This window comes from Macrobrachium rosenbergii, chromosome 11 (assembly GCF_040412425.1).
Source record: "Macrobrachium rosenbergii isolate ZJJX-2024 chromosome 11, ASM4041242v1, whole genome shotgun sequence".
In the NCBI taxonomy this organism is placed as follows: Eukaryota; Metazoa; Arthropoda; class Malacostraca; order Decapoda; family Palaemonidae; genus Macrobrachium; species Macrobrachium rosenbergii.
Genome location: NC_089751.1, coordinates 23,699,635 through 23,714,891, shown reverse-complemented (window position 1 = coordinate 23,714,891; position 15,257 = coordinate 23,699,635). Strand labels below are relative to the sequence as shown.

The 15,257-nt window shown below is 37.0% G+C and overlaps 1 protein-coding gene across 4 annotated transcripts in view; it reads right to left on the bottom strand.

Annotated features, from left to right (window-relative positions):
• The window catches only part of LOC136843235 (uncharacterized), a 75,041-nt gene that overhangs the window by 39,532 nt on the left and 20,252 nt on the right, over positions 1-15,257 (bottom strand). Inside the window, exon 1 of one of the 4 annotated variants that reach the window (XM_067111332.1) lies at positions 7,696-7,893. The exons of 2 other annotated variants lie outside the window; for them this stretch is intronic. The gene's annotated coding sequence lies outside the window, so the exon portion shown is untranslated. Of the gene's footprint in view, positions 1-7,625; positions 7,894-15,257 lie in introns of those variants that run through there. One more of the 4 variants, XM_067111331.1, reaches the window with a different exon arrangement.

The following is a 15,257-nucleotide window of genomic DNA, read 5'->3' as shown; positions in this document are numbered from 1 at the left end:
AGTAAGTGCCAAGATTTCAACCTTCGGTCAACTTTGACTCGACCGAAATGGTCGAAAAACGCAATTGTAAGCTAAAACTCTTACATTCTCGTAATATTCAATCATTTACCTTCATTTTGCAACAAATTGCAAGTCTCTAGCACAATATTTTGATTTATGGTGAATTTTTGGAAAAAAAAAAAAAAAAATTTCCTTACGTCCGCGCGGTAACTTGGTTGAAAATCTCAGAAATTCTTTCGTCACTTTGTCGTAATGTTTGCACCGTTTTATATTAGCCGTTACATAAAGTCTTATATATGAAAATTGCGCAATTTCATGTAGAATACAACAAAAAATAACTCATGGTTGTAGCTTTTATCAGTTTTGAAATATTTTCATATCAATCACGATAAGTGCCAAAATTTCAACCTTCGGTCAGCTTTGACTCGACCGAAATGGTCGAAAAACGCAATTGTAAGCTAAAACTCTTGCATTCTGGCAACATTCAATCATTTACCTTCATTTTTCAACAAATTGCAAGTCTCTAGCACAATATTTTGATTTATGGTGAATTTTTGAAAAAAACTTTTTCCTTATCTCTGCGCACGGTCACTCTGCTGAAAATCTCAGAATTTCTTTGGTCACCTTGTCGCAATTTTTGCACCGTTTTATATTAGGCCTTACATAAAGTGTTATACATGAAAATGTGCGCAATATATATCATGTAGAATACAACAAAAAATAACTCATGGTTGTAGCTTTTATCAGTTTTGAAATATTTTCATATAAATCACGATAAATAGAAAAAATTCGACCTTCGGTCAACTTTAACTTGACCGAAATGGTCGAAAACTGAAATTGTAAGCTAAAACACTTACAGTCTAGTAATATTCAACCAATTACCTTCATTTTGCAACAAACGGGAAGTCTCTAGCACAATATTTCGATTTATGGTGAATTTTAGAGAAAAACTTGTTTTTACGTCCGTGCGTTACGAATTCATGCATCATTTTGTGATAATATTTTCTGTGTTACTTTGATCGTTCTACAATTGGTTATATAACAAAATCATCGCAATTTAGTGTACAATACAACGAAAGAAAAATAACTCGTTAGCTTTAACAGTTTTGCTCACAGCGCGATTTGTATACAATTATACATGAAATTTTTTTTTTTGCGCTGTCATATATTCCAATATTTATATATGATAATGATATTTTTTTTAATTTCTGATGGTTGCATACTAATTTTCAAGCAATGAGAAAAAAAGGAGCCAAAAATGAACTCTTAATCTTAAAAACTAAGCGTGCTGTGATTAAAAAAAAAAAAAAAAAAAAAAAAAAATTCCACTTCGGCACTAACTCCCGAACGCCACCGGCATGCAACAGACACTTTTGTAAATAGAGGCTCGTCATTTAAGGGTAAAAAAAAAAAAAAAAAAACTTAGCTAATTAGGATATTTTAGATACAGATCATTATTGAGCTTCTAGCCTAGCTATCTTTATTGAGTAATTTTAGTCAATTACAAATTTTTTTTTTTACTGTACCCTAATAGGAAATTTTAGATACAGTATACAAGCTTAGACTTTGTTGTTGAGTTACTGTAGCTTGCTTTGGAATTTTAGATACAGCATCTTAGCATAGGCCTTCTTTTTGAGTAGCCGTAGCTTAATAGGGAATTTTAGATACAGTATCCTAGCCTAAGAATCGTTTAGTTAGAAAAAAAAATAAAAAATAAAAAATCCTGAAGTCTGCTAGGGTTAAGATACATTGGGCTTCTTTCTTAAATAGTCATAGCTTCTTTGTTGAGCAGTTACCTACTAAGGAATTTCAGGAAGGAAAAAAAAAAAATAAAATTTAGTTACAGAATCCTAGCCTAGGGTTCTTTGTTGAGTTGTAGTAGGCTTACTATGGAATTTTTGATATTGCATCCTAGCCTAGTCATCTTCACTAACTAGTTTTAGCCTCTTAGGAAATTAAAAACAAAAATTATTCCATAAGGGATTTTTTGATACAGTACCAAGCCTTGGCTTCTTGATGAGTAGTTGTAATCTACCGGGAATACAAAAAAGGGCAAAACTGTAGCCTACTAGGAAATTTTAGATATAGTATCCTAGCCTAGGCGTCTTAGTTGAGTTAATGTAGTTTACCAAGGAATCTGATACAACATCCTAGCCTAGGATTTTTTGTTGAGAAGTCTCAATTTACTATGGAATTCTAGGTATAGCATCCTAGCCTAAAGATCTTTGTTGACTAACTTTAACCTAATAAAGAGTTTTTGGATAAAAAAAACTAGCTTATTAGAATATTTTAGAGTGCCCTAACCTACAGATCCTTGTTGACCTATTGTAGCTTACTAGAGAATCTTGGATACAGCATCCTGGCCTAGCCATCTTTATAGAGTAATTTTAGCCAATTAAGGATTTTTTTTTTAACTGTACCCTACTAGGGAATTTTTGATACGGTATCCAAGCCTAGGCTTCATTGCTGATTTGCTGTAGCTTACTTTGGAATTTTAGATAAGGCATCATAGCCTAGGCTTCCTTTCTGAGTAGTAGTAACATAATATGGAATTTTAGATACAGCATCCTGGCCTAAGCTTCTTTGTTTAGTAAATGAAAAGAAAATCATAAAGTCTACTAGGGTTGTTAAGATATGTTAGGCTTCTTTGTTAAATAGTAATAGCCTAACAGGGAAATTGAAGTCTACTAGGGTTGTTAAGATACGTTAGGCTTCTTTGTTAAATAGTAATAGCCTAACAGGGAAATTTAGATACAGCATCCTAGCCTAGGCTTCTGATCGAGTAGTTGTGGCTTACTAGGCAATTTTCCATACAACTCTACTTAGGCTCAGATTCAGTGTTGAGTAGTCAAAAATATACTTCCGCATACTCTACTAGGAAATTTTAGATACAGCACTCTATCTAGCCTAGGCATCATTATTAAGTAGTGTAAAAAAAAAAAAAAAAAAAACTATACCCTACCAAGGAATTTTCAATACAGTATCCTTGCCTATGCTTTTATTGTTGGTTAGGCTAATAGATAAGAGGACTACTTCAAGACTATAACCTAGCTAACTGATAAGAGGATTACTTGAAGGCTGTATATTCCCAACACACAAATGCCACAAACAATCACCACTCTGATGGAAAATGGATGCTAACTAAATGCCATTTCATAAGACAGCAGTAGAAAGCTAAATAATATTGTCCTGACTGTGGTGTATTCTCCAAACCTCCTGTCAATTGGGCCCACAAAGTCAAGGGGGTTGCAAAAGGCCTTGTAAGCAATGTCTCAAAAATCTGATTTTTGTGCATCCATGCTGTAAGTTTTCATACTGTGTAGAAATTTTTTGTAAAAATCCAAACATTGAAGAAATTGAACAGAACTTCTGTTGATTTTCCTAAACTGTATTTTTTAATTCAAGTAAATAAAGGCCACATTTCACATTTATTTAAGGGACACATAATCACAGAGTACTATACTGTACATGGAAAAGGATAGCATTTTCATTTTTTTGGGTAAATTGACATTTTTCAGCGCCTACATTCCAGCTCAGTATACCAAAGCTAATGAGCTGAAGCCCCGTTTTATTTAATGTACTGACCTTAGTCAATCTATTTAGTAATTACTACAGGAACAGCAACCAACGAAGAGTGGTTTCTCAGATGCTTGTCTCGACTACGAAATGCTGCTTTTTCATGCTTTATAAGCAGGTGGTGCTTCATTTACATGGGAACAGAATGTTTACCCAATATCCTTATAATAATTTGGTGATATTTTTAGGATTTTCTTAAATATGTCACAACTAATTATATTTATTCATTAAAATTATTGGCATCTACATGTACTGATAATAGTTTATTTATACAGGAGTTACAATAAAACTGTATTTAATTAATAATGCATCATTAGGTGATGTGCTGGTTTTGAAAATGGTCATTACTCTAGTGGGACGGACTATGTGGTTTAAGAAGTACCATAATTGATTTTGAAACAGGTGAGACTTTTATGAATTTGACATCTATTTCAGTTAGAATATTTCATTATTAAGTACCTGTACTACAGTATTTTACTTTAATGGCACAACTCAATATCAGAGTTTATATTCTCTTCTTAAGTCTCCTTAATGTGGTTGATATGAAAATCATGCAAAAAAATATTGCAAATTTACTGACAAAAGTTGTTACCTATTTGGATTTTTTTTTAATGTTTTTATGTTTTGTAGGTCGCAGAAATTGAACTCCCAATATCTGAAGTTTTTTTTTTGTTTACTAAGAAACATGTGAATAATGGTGAAAACTGATTGGTTCTTTTGCTTTAACTTTCACCAATTAAATGGTACTTTGAAATTCAGGCACTGCTTGAAAAACCAGCTTCATTTTGTGGTCATGGTTCCCTTGGTGTAGACATATGACTCTTGGCCTTTGCAATTTTTCTTTTTATTTAGTGTTTTTGAAAGTTTCTTACATTTATTTTTGTAACAAATGAGTAATTTCATGATACTTGAAGCTCTTACTTCCTACAATTATGGGGGGGGGGATATAATGGAAAGTAAAAGTTTTTGGCTGGGGGAAAATACAAAGAAAGTTAAATAACATGGATATATTTAAACATCAGCATGACAGCCTACTTCTGAAAGTTTTGAGTCTAATAAGGTATGGTTTATAATTCATTCAGTACTTTTATTACAGTAAATTACAACTGTATCCTGAGGCTAGAAATATGATTTTCCTGTGTCAATATTCTGAACGTTTCCACATTCAATTTGATAGCAAATAAGTATGTTAGACCTAGTTTTGCAGAAGCTGGCTGCCTTATTCAAGATCTGAAAGTAATTAAGATTTAATACCGGCTGCCTTATTCAAGATCTGAGAGTAATTAAGATTTACTGAAGTTTTTAGACATATGCTATGAAGGACCTAATGCCATAGGTTAAATTAAGCCACAACCGAGTGCCCTAAATTAATATATGGGGGTGAAGCCCTGCCAACTAGCTAAGGACCCAGCCTCATAGGTTAGGTGGAATTGGAGACAAATACTCCCTCCTTGCCTAATCAAGGACTTGGTAACCTAGGTTAGGTAGAGGCCCATGAAGATGTACCTCCCCTCTCAGATAGCTAGGAACCCAGCCCTATTGGTTAGGTTAGGAGGGTCCATGAAGAGCAAACCTCCTCAGCTAGGTAGGGCCCTGGCCCCCTTAGGTTAGGTATTGCTTCTGAATTGTGGTCACCTGAGGGCAGGGGTGTTGCATCCTAATACTGCAATTCAATAGGAAGTGCCCTAGGGTAGCTAATTCAATATGAAGTACCCTAGGGTAGCTAATTCAATATGAAGTGCCCTAGGGTAGCTACCACATCAGTCAGGTAGGATGAGAGGTAAAACCAAAGACTCCTACAGCAGCCTAGTTCGTGCCAGTTGCCAGCTGGGAATATTTATTGCCTTTATGTTATTTGTTTATATTTGCTGTCTTTTGTTTATGCTTTTACATTCATCCCCATTAGTTGGTACTAAAGACGGCGCCAACTGTGCACGTAAACTGATATTTACCAAACCAGAGGAGTTCAGTAGTAGTCTTCAGTTTTACCAGATGAGGCACCTAAATTGGGTTAGGCTGTAAGAATGTAATCCTGTATATATCATATATCACTTGCTACCAACCTCATCCCCCAAATGTGCTTCCCTCAGTGAGCCATTTCCTTTATTTGTCAAACAACAGTGTATGAATGTTAATTAGTTTTAACATAAATAGCTGTCATTAAAACATGGGTATTTCTAAGCAAAAGCTTAGCACAGGCTATTACCTTGGAAACTGATTTTTTCTACACTTTTCGTGTTGCTGACAAAGGTGGTGGTGGTGTTTATTGTCGGTCAATTATTATTAACCACATAATTACTCAACATGGTTGAGGACCCTTTGGGAACGCGGGGTTTTAGAGATTTTGGGAGAAAGACAAGACCACCATGTTGATAGAGTAAAACTTTACTTTAGCTGCACGACCTGATTCCAGCCAGCCATCAACAGGGACAGGTTCCTCATACATATATAGGCATAACCTTTCCTATAATGCTAGATCCTGACCTAAGCAGATCGCATTCGTGTCGTTTCGGCCGTAAGTCATTTAGGCCGTAAGCACGTTTACGTGCAAAATGGGCGCCGTGTTTAGTACCAGCCCCTTGGAGATGTAGTAAAACATGAAATAATAATGGTAAATACCATAAACATAACGTCTTACATTGTTTTGGATGTTACGGCCCAAGAGACTTATGGCCGAAACGACCAGGACCGAGCAGATCTTACCTACCTAACCTAACTTACGGCGACAAAACCTGACCTGGCTGGGAGGGGGGATGGTTTGCCCCTTGGACCCCCCCAAAAAGGCTGTAAGCTGTCTCTGTCGGTGACTGGCGGGAATCAGGCCATGCAACTAAAGTATAGTTTTACCACTGTTGTTATGGAATGGTTCCGCGCATGCCCAAGTCATCAGGAAGCCATATGTTCAAGAAGGGATTAGATAAGGACACCTATTACAAAAGGAACTATACTAACCTAACCTAGCAGGCCGTGATAATGTTTGTTTCCGGTCCGAACGTCCCTACTCGACTTTTTATTATATCTTTCGATCTTCATAAAAAATGGAAAAAATATTCTTTATACATAATTCTTACAAACTAATATTTATCACTAAAAAATAAAATACATGTAAATGATTGAGGATTTTTTCTAAGTTCCAATTTTGCGAAATGCACTTTAGGACATTTGAAGGGACATTGACCCCCTAGGGGCTAGAACTAAACACGGCAAAATACATTTGACTACCCGAGGCTAGTAACAAACACGGCAAAACAGTGTAGATGAATCACTGTTTAGTACTAGCCCTCATGTGGAATTGGAGTTCAGACTGGAAGCGAACTTTTACCGCAGGTCGTGTTATTTAGAAGGGGGCTCTGGCCCCGAACCTCCAAGTGAAGGAAACTCCACTTTTTACCAAATGCTCCCCTACAACACTGCGCATGTGCAACAGCACTCCAGGATGGCCAGTGTACAACTTGAGGTTAATTACAGTCAACCGAAAAATAAATAACTGTAAATTCTTAATAAGCAACCAAAATACTATAGGAAAAATCAATTAACAAATACCGAATGCAGAGCTCTTGCTTAGTTCTACCAAAACATGGGCTAGCCCTATCATGTTTTCTTTTTCTCTCGTACTCAACTAAAAATTTCAAAGCCCCGTTTACCTTATACATTTTCGACCATTTATAGCCTGTGGGTGGAAATTGTTCATTTTCCGCCAGCTCCTATCAACGGTGGGTTCCGCACATAGAAGGCTAGCAAGAGAATGACAAGAATCTGTGGTTTGCACCAATAACAGTATCTAAATATTCATGAAACTCATGATAATCGGTGGGAAAAAACATTGTTCTTGGGTTTGACAGCCTATTATAACATTTCTCACAGGAAATTTAGGCTATGCCATTGTAAACCTATCGAACTTAGAAAGGGTAGCCTACTATAAGTTGCCGACTTAATGGAATAACCTAAATACAATCCCTTTTATTTATATGACAAGTCTTATTAAACTTATTTCAAATAAACCTGCATTCTTACAATACTTATACATCATATGAACATATACGACGTACCATCGTGAAATTTGGAAAATCTAAGATCTGGGTTTACGTGCACTACTCATGTTTACAGATGGACTCTTACATGAATGACGATTCTTAATCCTTGGACATTAGCAACTTATTTAAAGCAGAAGGCGTTTCCCGTCCACCGTCTTTGTTTCGCATCGTGTAATGGCATTTTATCATCCACATTCCTGGATCAGTACAGTTCATAATAGAAACCCAATAGGATCCGCACATTACACCAAAATTTTACCCCAGCACCTTTTCAAGGCAGAACGAGTATCAAATAAATCGTTCCTCACTTTAAAGAGCAAGAACTGTTTTAAGGACTCCTTGGCGAAACTAAATTTTTTCCCCAGATTGTGGAATTTCACATTTTACATCTTGATCAATTTGATTAAAAGCACTGTTAAAATGAATTGGAACATAGGAATTATGCAAAAGGCCAAGCGCTGGGACCAATGACGTCATTCTGGCTGAAGTGGAAATCGAGAGTAAAGAAGGTTTGAAAGGTGTAATAGGAAGAAAATCTCGCAGTTGAACTATGAAATTGTTAGGAGGGTGGAATGTGCGATGGAACAACGATAATCCGAACGGAGGTACAGTAAAAGGAATGCAAGAGGTTGCAGCCAGCGCCCGAAAGGATGCTGCAAAGAACCTAAGCTGTTGGCACTAACAACAACAACGCCCCGCCCCCGTAAAACGTGAATATCAGTTGTCACTGGAGCCACAGTAAAGCACCAAGAGATGTAAAAGGCAAGATTATTTAGATCCGAAAAGTACATATAGTCTTCATACTGAGCTGCTTAATTCCCTAGGCCCTTACCAGGTAACCGTACACAGCTTATACAATTTACGCAACAAGGTTTTCATGTTGTCCACATGTTTATGGGTTATCTTAACTCAATATCAGTTACCTTGCATGGAAAGAACCTGTTCACTACGTGGATTATCCGTCAATAATTTGCAGTATTCTCCCTCATAAAAATCTTATCCTCATGGTAAACTTTCTTTAGGTTATCTTTTCCGTAGCTTCACTGAATAAATACGATTTTATACATTTTACAGGAACATTTGAATTCTGAAATAAAAACGGACCAAGAGAACTGAAATACCTACGAGAAACGCATTGGAATTCCCAACATCACATCCTTTCAGTTACATCTTGCTTACATTGCTTAAACTACATAATAATAATAATAATAATAATAATAATAATAATAATAATAATAATAATAATAATAATAATAAACTGTATATATACACTTGCATTTTACTATAAGGATGTTGCCATATGAAGACACTGAGCTTTTTTATACAGGAATTTGGCATGCTTCTGGAACGAATTGACATGTTGTTACCAGCCTATATCTGTGAGGACTTAAATATATGGACGGACAATAAAAAATGTTATAATGCAGTTGTTTTTAATGTTATTGTAATGTTGAATATGCAACACGTACCGTACGACTGGTCACATGTTAGATCTTTAGTGACAGAAAACAAGTGTCTTACATTTATATTGAGAAAGGGTTCAATACCTCCTGTAAAGAAGTCTTCTTTACCCATCAATTACGATCATGTATTGCATCTATCAATGCAACAAGAATCTCATGTATATATTTGTATGTAGAATTTACTGGCCTTTTCGCCAATATATATTTTATCACTGTATGTACAGTACATTATGTTTCTTGTTATTGTTATTTGATTGGCTGTTAGCAAACACAAATTGCTGTCACTCAGCGTGCGGGTCACGGAGACTGGGGGTCAGGCACCACATTTCCGTCCGCACGCTGCTAAGTATACCTTATGCCCAGGTAATAAATCAACAGTACCCAGTTCTGTCTTCTTTGACCTCACAACTGGTGACCCGAGGAGCGACGGTAAACACAGCGGTTTTGGCTTCGCCATTAACGGACTCACTACGGCCGCTTTACCTTCAGAGAGCCTTTAACAGAACTATACAGGGACACAGTCTACACCTCTGAAAGTTCCTTCCTCAGAGAAAACCCATGCCACTAATGGACTAATTACGGCGTACCTTCTTCATGTACGTTTTGGTGTTCTCGAACGGTTCATTTGACAGTATTCAGAAGTCATTAATGGAACAACACAGCGTATAGTTTTGACTTCTGACAAGCCCAAACACCATTAATGGACTAAATACGGCGATTATTTCGCGTTTTGGTTGGAGTCAAAATGTCAGACACAGGTAGAAAGTTGTTCTGAGGACACACAGATCCTCTGCATCCCCCTCTTGCCTTCGAAGGCAGCAATAACCCAGGCAATGAAACTGTCACCGTTCTAGCGGCAAAATACCACATCCTGGTTCCTGCAGGCATACCTCTATTTTCCGTATAGCTAAAATCACAGACGAGGAAACCAGAGCGGACGTCACCATGACAACGCTGCTGGAGGAGGTCTTCAACAGAATCACCCCATGGTTGGACTCACAGTTAGGCAGAGTCAAGTACGGAGACCTACGAAAGAAACTCATTGACACTACTCCATGCCTGTCCCAGAGAGAGCCCAACCTGATGAACCAGCCCCTGAGGGATGCATCACCCAGGGATGCCTGGGAAGAACTACGAGATCTCCTGATGCTGCAGGGCTTCGACTCAGACGTACAGAGGAGGGAGATCAGCTTGTCGCAGGAAACATTCCTGCGGTGCCTTCCGCAGGAGGTGAGGGCACAAATCATGGAAGCAGACGTGCTCTCGATGGACGAATTGGCGAGCCTTGCACACAAACTCCACGAGGCCACCAAGGCCTCCAGGCACGCTGCAACACCGCAGCCTGCAGCCTGGTAGCAGAAGAAGCCGAAGAGAGGGACACAAATGCAGTATACAGGAAGAAGGCGCTGCCGCAGCAGCAGAAGACGAGGACAAATCCAGCCTGGTGTTACTTCCATTGGAGGTTCGGAAAGGATGCCAAGAATTGCAGAGCCCCCTGTTCTTTCACAAAAAACTAGGAAGGTGGCCACCCACACCAGCAGTGGCTACAAACCTTAAGAGAATCCCAGCCAGTAGGATTCTTCATCTGTGACACCATATCGGGATGACGGATGCTGATAGACATGGGGGCTACGCGGTCGGTATTTCCGCCTTCAGGGGAGGACCGCGGCTGCACGTCCGATGCCACAGCCACACTAGTGGCCGCAAATGGAAGCCCCATCTGCTGCTACAGACCTCGGGCCCGCAGAATATCCATCCTGGGCCATAAATATGAATGGCCCTTCATCATCGCAGATGTCAAGTTTCTCTTACTAGGCGCCGATTTCCTCGCACAACATGGACTGCTGGTAGATGTTGGCTGAAAATGCCTGCGGGATACAGGAATCTGCCGCTCCCGACAGCTCTCCGCTGGACAGGGAATGCCCGCCGTTAATAGATGAAGTTGGCCGTTTGGGGGCATGTTTGTTTTGTGTAAAAAAATAAAGATTCCATTTGCTATTTTTACTTGATTTCATCATAATATGGGCTTTATGTATTTATCGTTTATCGGCATAAAAACAGCAGTAATGTGTTCTTTCATGCCCAGTAGTTTTGATTAAAATACTTTCTCTACAACTTTAATTACGGTCGAGTTTCATCCATGTTGCCGATGCACGATAATTTACAGTCATTAGCAGCTTGAACATTGTTTTCTCAGCTTCACCTACAACTTGCAGCTTAAATTTAATAGTATATTTCCTTGCCAATCTTTTATCCACAGCGAATAAGAGGATAATGTAAAAATATATTAGTCCTATTCTACTTAACGTCATTTGTAACATAACAGTACAATGGTTGAAATACAAGCAAAACGGCTGTTGTTATCCGATTCGCCAAAACAGTTTCTCGGTCGGTTGTTTATGGCTGTACGTATTTACACAAGAGTATAACGTTACTAACAATACTTTTATCATTCTCTTGTACTTTTTACCTAGAAAATGGGTTAAAGAGATGGAGGAAAAGCAGTTGGTCTATTGTAATTTGGTCTCTTTCGCTGCCTGATTGTACGCTGGTGCCTGCACCCGCACAAAAATTTAAAATATTTCATAAATATTGTCGTATTGGTATTAATTGCTTACCCCATCGCAAAAACCGAATTATCGTAACTCGAGTACTACCTGGGTACCTGAGTATTTTAATAATTTTATCACAACAAGTGCATTTAGTCATGAAAATGAGAAGAAAATACAGTAATTAGTGAATATTTCTCAGTGAAAAATACCACAAATGGGCGAATTTTCTGCAAATAATGTGTATATAAGTTCCATAGAGAAATCCGCAAATAGGTGAATCTGTGAATCGTGAGAACGCAAATATGGGGTTTACTGAATGTATATAAAATATAAAAATATATATATATATATATATATATATATATATATATATATATATATATATATATATATATATATATATATATATATATATATATATATATATATATATATATATATATATATATATATACATACACATATATACACATATATTGTCACGATGCATACCAAGTACCTGGTTATGATACAATTAATCACAGAATTCAAAAATTTACCTCACTTCAGCCAGATACCTGAACTCTCATAACAATAAAAAACTATGACCGAGTACTCTAAAGTTAACAGTGATCCCTTAAAAAGCTTTTTTAATCACATGAAAAATCAAACTAAGTTTATTAAAATAAGTGTGAGGTATCAGCAACTAAACAAGAAATTTACTACAGTAAAAGGGCATCACTCCATCAAACAACTTTAACTGTTTCCCTGGTCTTAATTCACTCCACCGAAACTAAAGGAACAAAACATGTTTATCACTTTGCCTTATGCACAGAATTAATCCTATTCACTGGTGGTCAATCAATGGAACACTGTTTTTTGAAAACATTAAATACAAAAATTTATTTTTAAATTCAAAATTTACTATTACTTGAATCTGAAAAATTTACTATTACGTGAAAACAACACTAAATTTAATTAATTCTTGAGTTAAATTATTAACCAAACTAATTCACAAAACTTTAATTTATCAAGAAATTAGTTTAATCACGCAAAATTTAAACTATCAAGAAGTACTCAAGATTTGAAAAGAAAATTTTAGCATACAAAAATTAAATCACGTATGCAATGTTAAATTATTCAGAAATATTTAAAATGATGAGTAAATAAATGTTAAATCACCAATATATAAAATGTGAAAAATCAAGAGATTGCAAACACAAGAACTCACAAAAATATACACAAAATTTACCAATAATAATTTCACTTGGGCAAAATTTCCCTAATACACCTTAATATACTCTAAAGATATAATGATATATGAATAACGTACATATAACAGAGAGAAAAAGAACTGAGAAGAGAATCTGTGATAGATTGATGAATAGTAAAGAGAGAGAGAGAGAGAGAGAAAAGCAAAACAGGATATGTTATGCTCAGCTTGGCGCGAGTATAATCTACGAAATCGTTGAAGGAATGACGATCGAAGCAAAGGTGTCGCGAATAGGCAGCCAAACATTGGCACGGCATTGGCGGAAATTAATCACCATCGAAATCGTTAAAGAATGCCACAACAACCTCACCTGTGAAGCTTACTGTGCAAATCCAGCCGGAAATCTTAGATTTCTGGTGACGTAATGATGTTGTGGTGTAGAATAGATAGGGAAATTAAATAGAAAAAAGAGAGAGAGAGAGAGAGATAGAAAGAGAAAAAGTTAGGAGAGAGAAGGAGAGAGAAATAAGAGTAAAGAGAGAGGCAAAGAACACAGTGATAACGGCCAAATGCTGTTGTGTCATGTTATCAATACGCGAGATGTTTACATTGCAGTATATCGTGTTTAAGCCATAAAAACAGTCGTAAAAATGGGAAATAATGGCCTCGTGATTGAAGCCAAGCAAAACATGAGTCAGCACAGTCTAAATGCTTACAACAGCTGATTCTATAGCCCCGCCTTCTCCGGAAGGTGTTTTCGTGGAAGTTCCAGGAATTTGGGGGTTGGCCCAAGTGATATACTTCTTCAACCTCCAATCAATTATGTGTGGGAGGGGTCTTTCATACACCCTCCTAAGATCACCTCCTATCAAGTCCTCTAAGGAAAGATTTGAATCACACCCACTACAGTCCTTCCAATCAGCTACTTGAAGGGGAGGCCTTGCTGATTAATCCTTCCAATAAGGCTAGAAGGAGGTGGAGATTGCAGATAGCAAGTTTTCTGAGGGTTCGACGAGTTAGAGACCGATGAGGAGACCAGAGTCAGAACTGTGTCCTTCAAGGGAGAGTACTTCTCCCAATCGCTTCCGTGTTCCCCATATAGACTGATTCAAGAGTGATTCGTTTCTATCATTGTAACTTGTTAATTTTGTACTGATCTTTATAATACTAAGTACTAATTAAAGTGAAAAAATTACCGATCTCGTCTCTATACGCCTTTCTGAGAGATATCAATATTTAAAAGGAATAAATATACAAAGATAGCACATCATCCGCGAAGCGATCTGAAGGACACCTCAAAAGAAACCAAGGTAAGAAGAGAAAGACTAAAATCTACGCAAACATATAACAAAGAAGAACATAAAAAAAGGAAAAATAAAAAACCTTACAATTAGTCCCACCTACTAAGGAGGGGTTAATTTATCTTATTACACCCACAGGAAGTCCTTAGATAACTTCAGCCAATTAGAGGTCTACCAGGGGGCTGGACAGAAGCTGTTGCCCGCCTATTTTAGGAGGGGTATTCCATTTTGAAAATCCTTCAAAAGGGAAGGAAGAAAAGCAGAAAATAGCTGAGATAGAAGCAGAGAGAAAGAGCCTTAGAGAGTGAGGTTGTAGGGCTCACACTGACTCACACTTCGACTCATACATCGATTCACTTAACTTGCAAATAATTACTGTATATATTTTACTAAGTGTTAATGAAGTAAGAAAGCTGCGCTGTGTCTTTCTAAAGCCTCCTGAGACTCAAAACACTACTACAACAACAAGCCAGAAATGATAAAGCAACTAAAGGAAATAATAAACTTCTTTACATGGGCAACGAATAAAAGCATAACAGAAAGTGGTAAAAGTAAGTAAGTATACCTTAGTTTTACCAGACCAAGAAACATAACAAAAAGAATTCATCATCACATTAGTGCCCAAACAAGAATAAAACGAAAGAGAAGAAAGCATAACAATACCTTATACAAGCTTGTGAAAACCTTTGCAAAATCACTTGAAATACTTTATATTCACAAAACACATTTTTTTGTCAGGCGCCATTACCAAATACACTTTTCCTACATTCAGCTAAGATTAACACCAGTGACCACAAAAATATTTTACATTAAAATTTCTCTTTTGAAGAGAGAGAGAGAGAGAGAGAGAGAGAGAGAGAGAGCCAACTCTAATGGTCTCTGAAATCAGAATGAGCAAACTTTAGGGTTCCAGTTAGAAATGAAACAATCAGACGACGTCAGAACAATACGTGATCAGAGCAACACATTCCTACAAAACATGACGTAATCAATCGAGATACGTGCATTTACTCTCAAAAAAGTGTATGTGACTCAAACAAAAAAATTGTATGGGATGAAGCTCTTAACGAAATCTCAACAGGATCAAAATAGACGGCAGCTGGCAGCCACAAACGGCATGCTTTCAAAACAAGACGAAG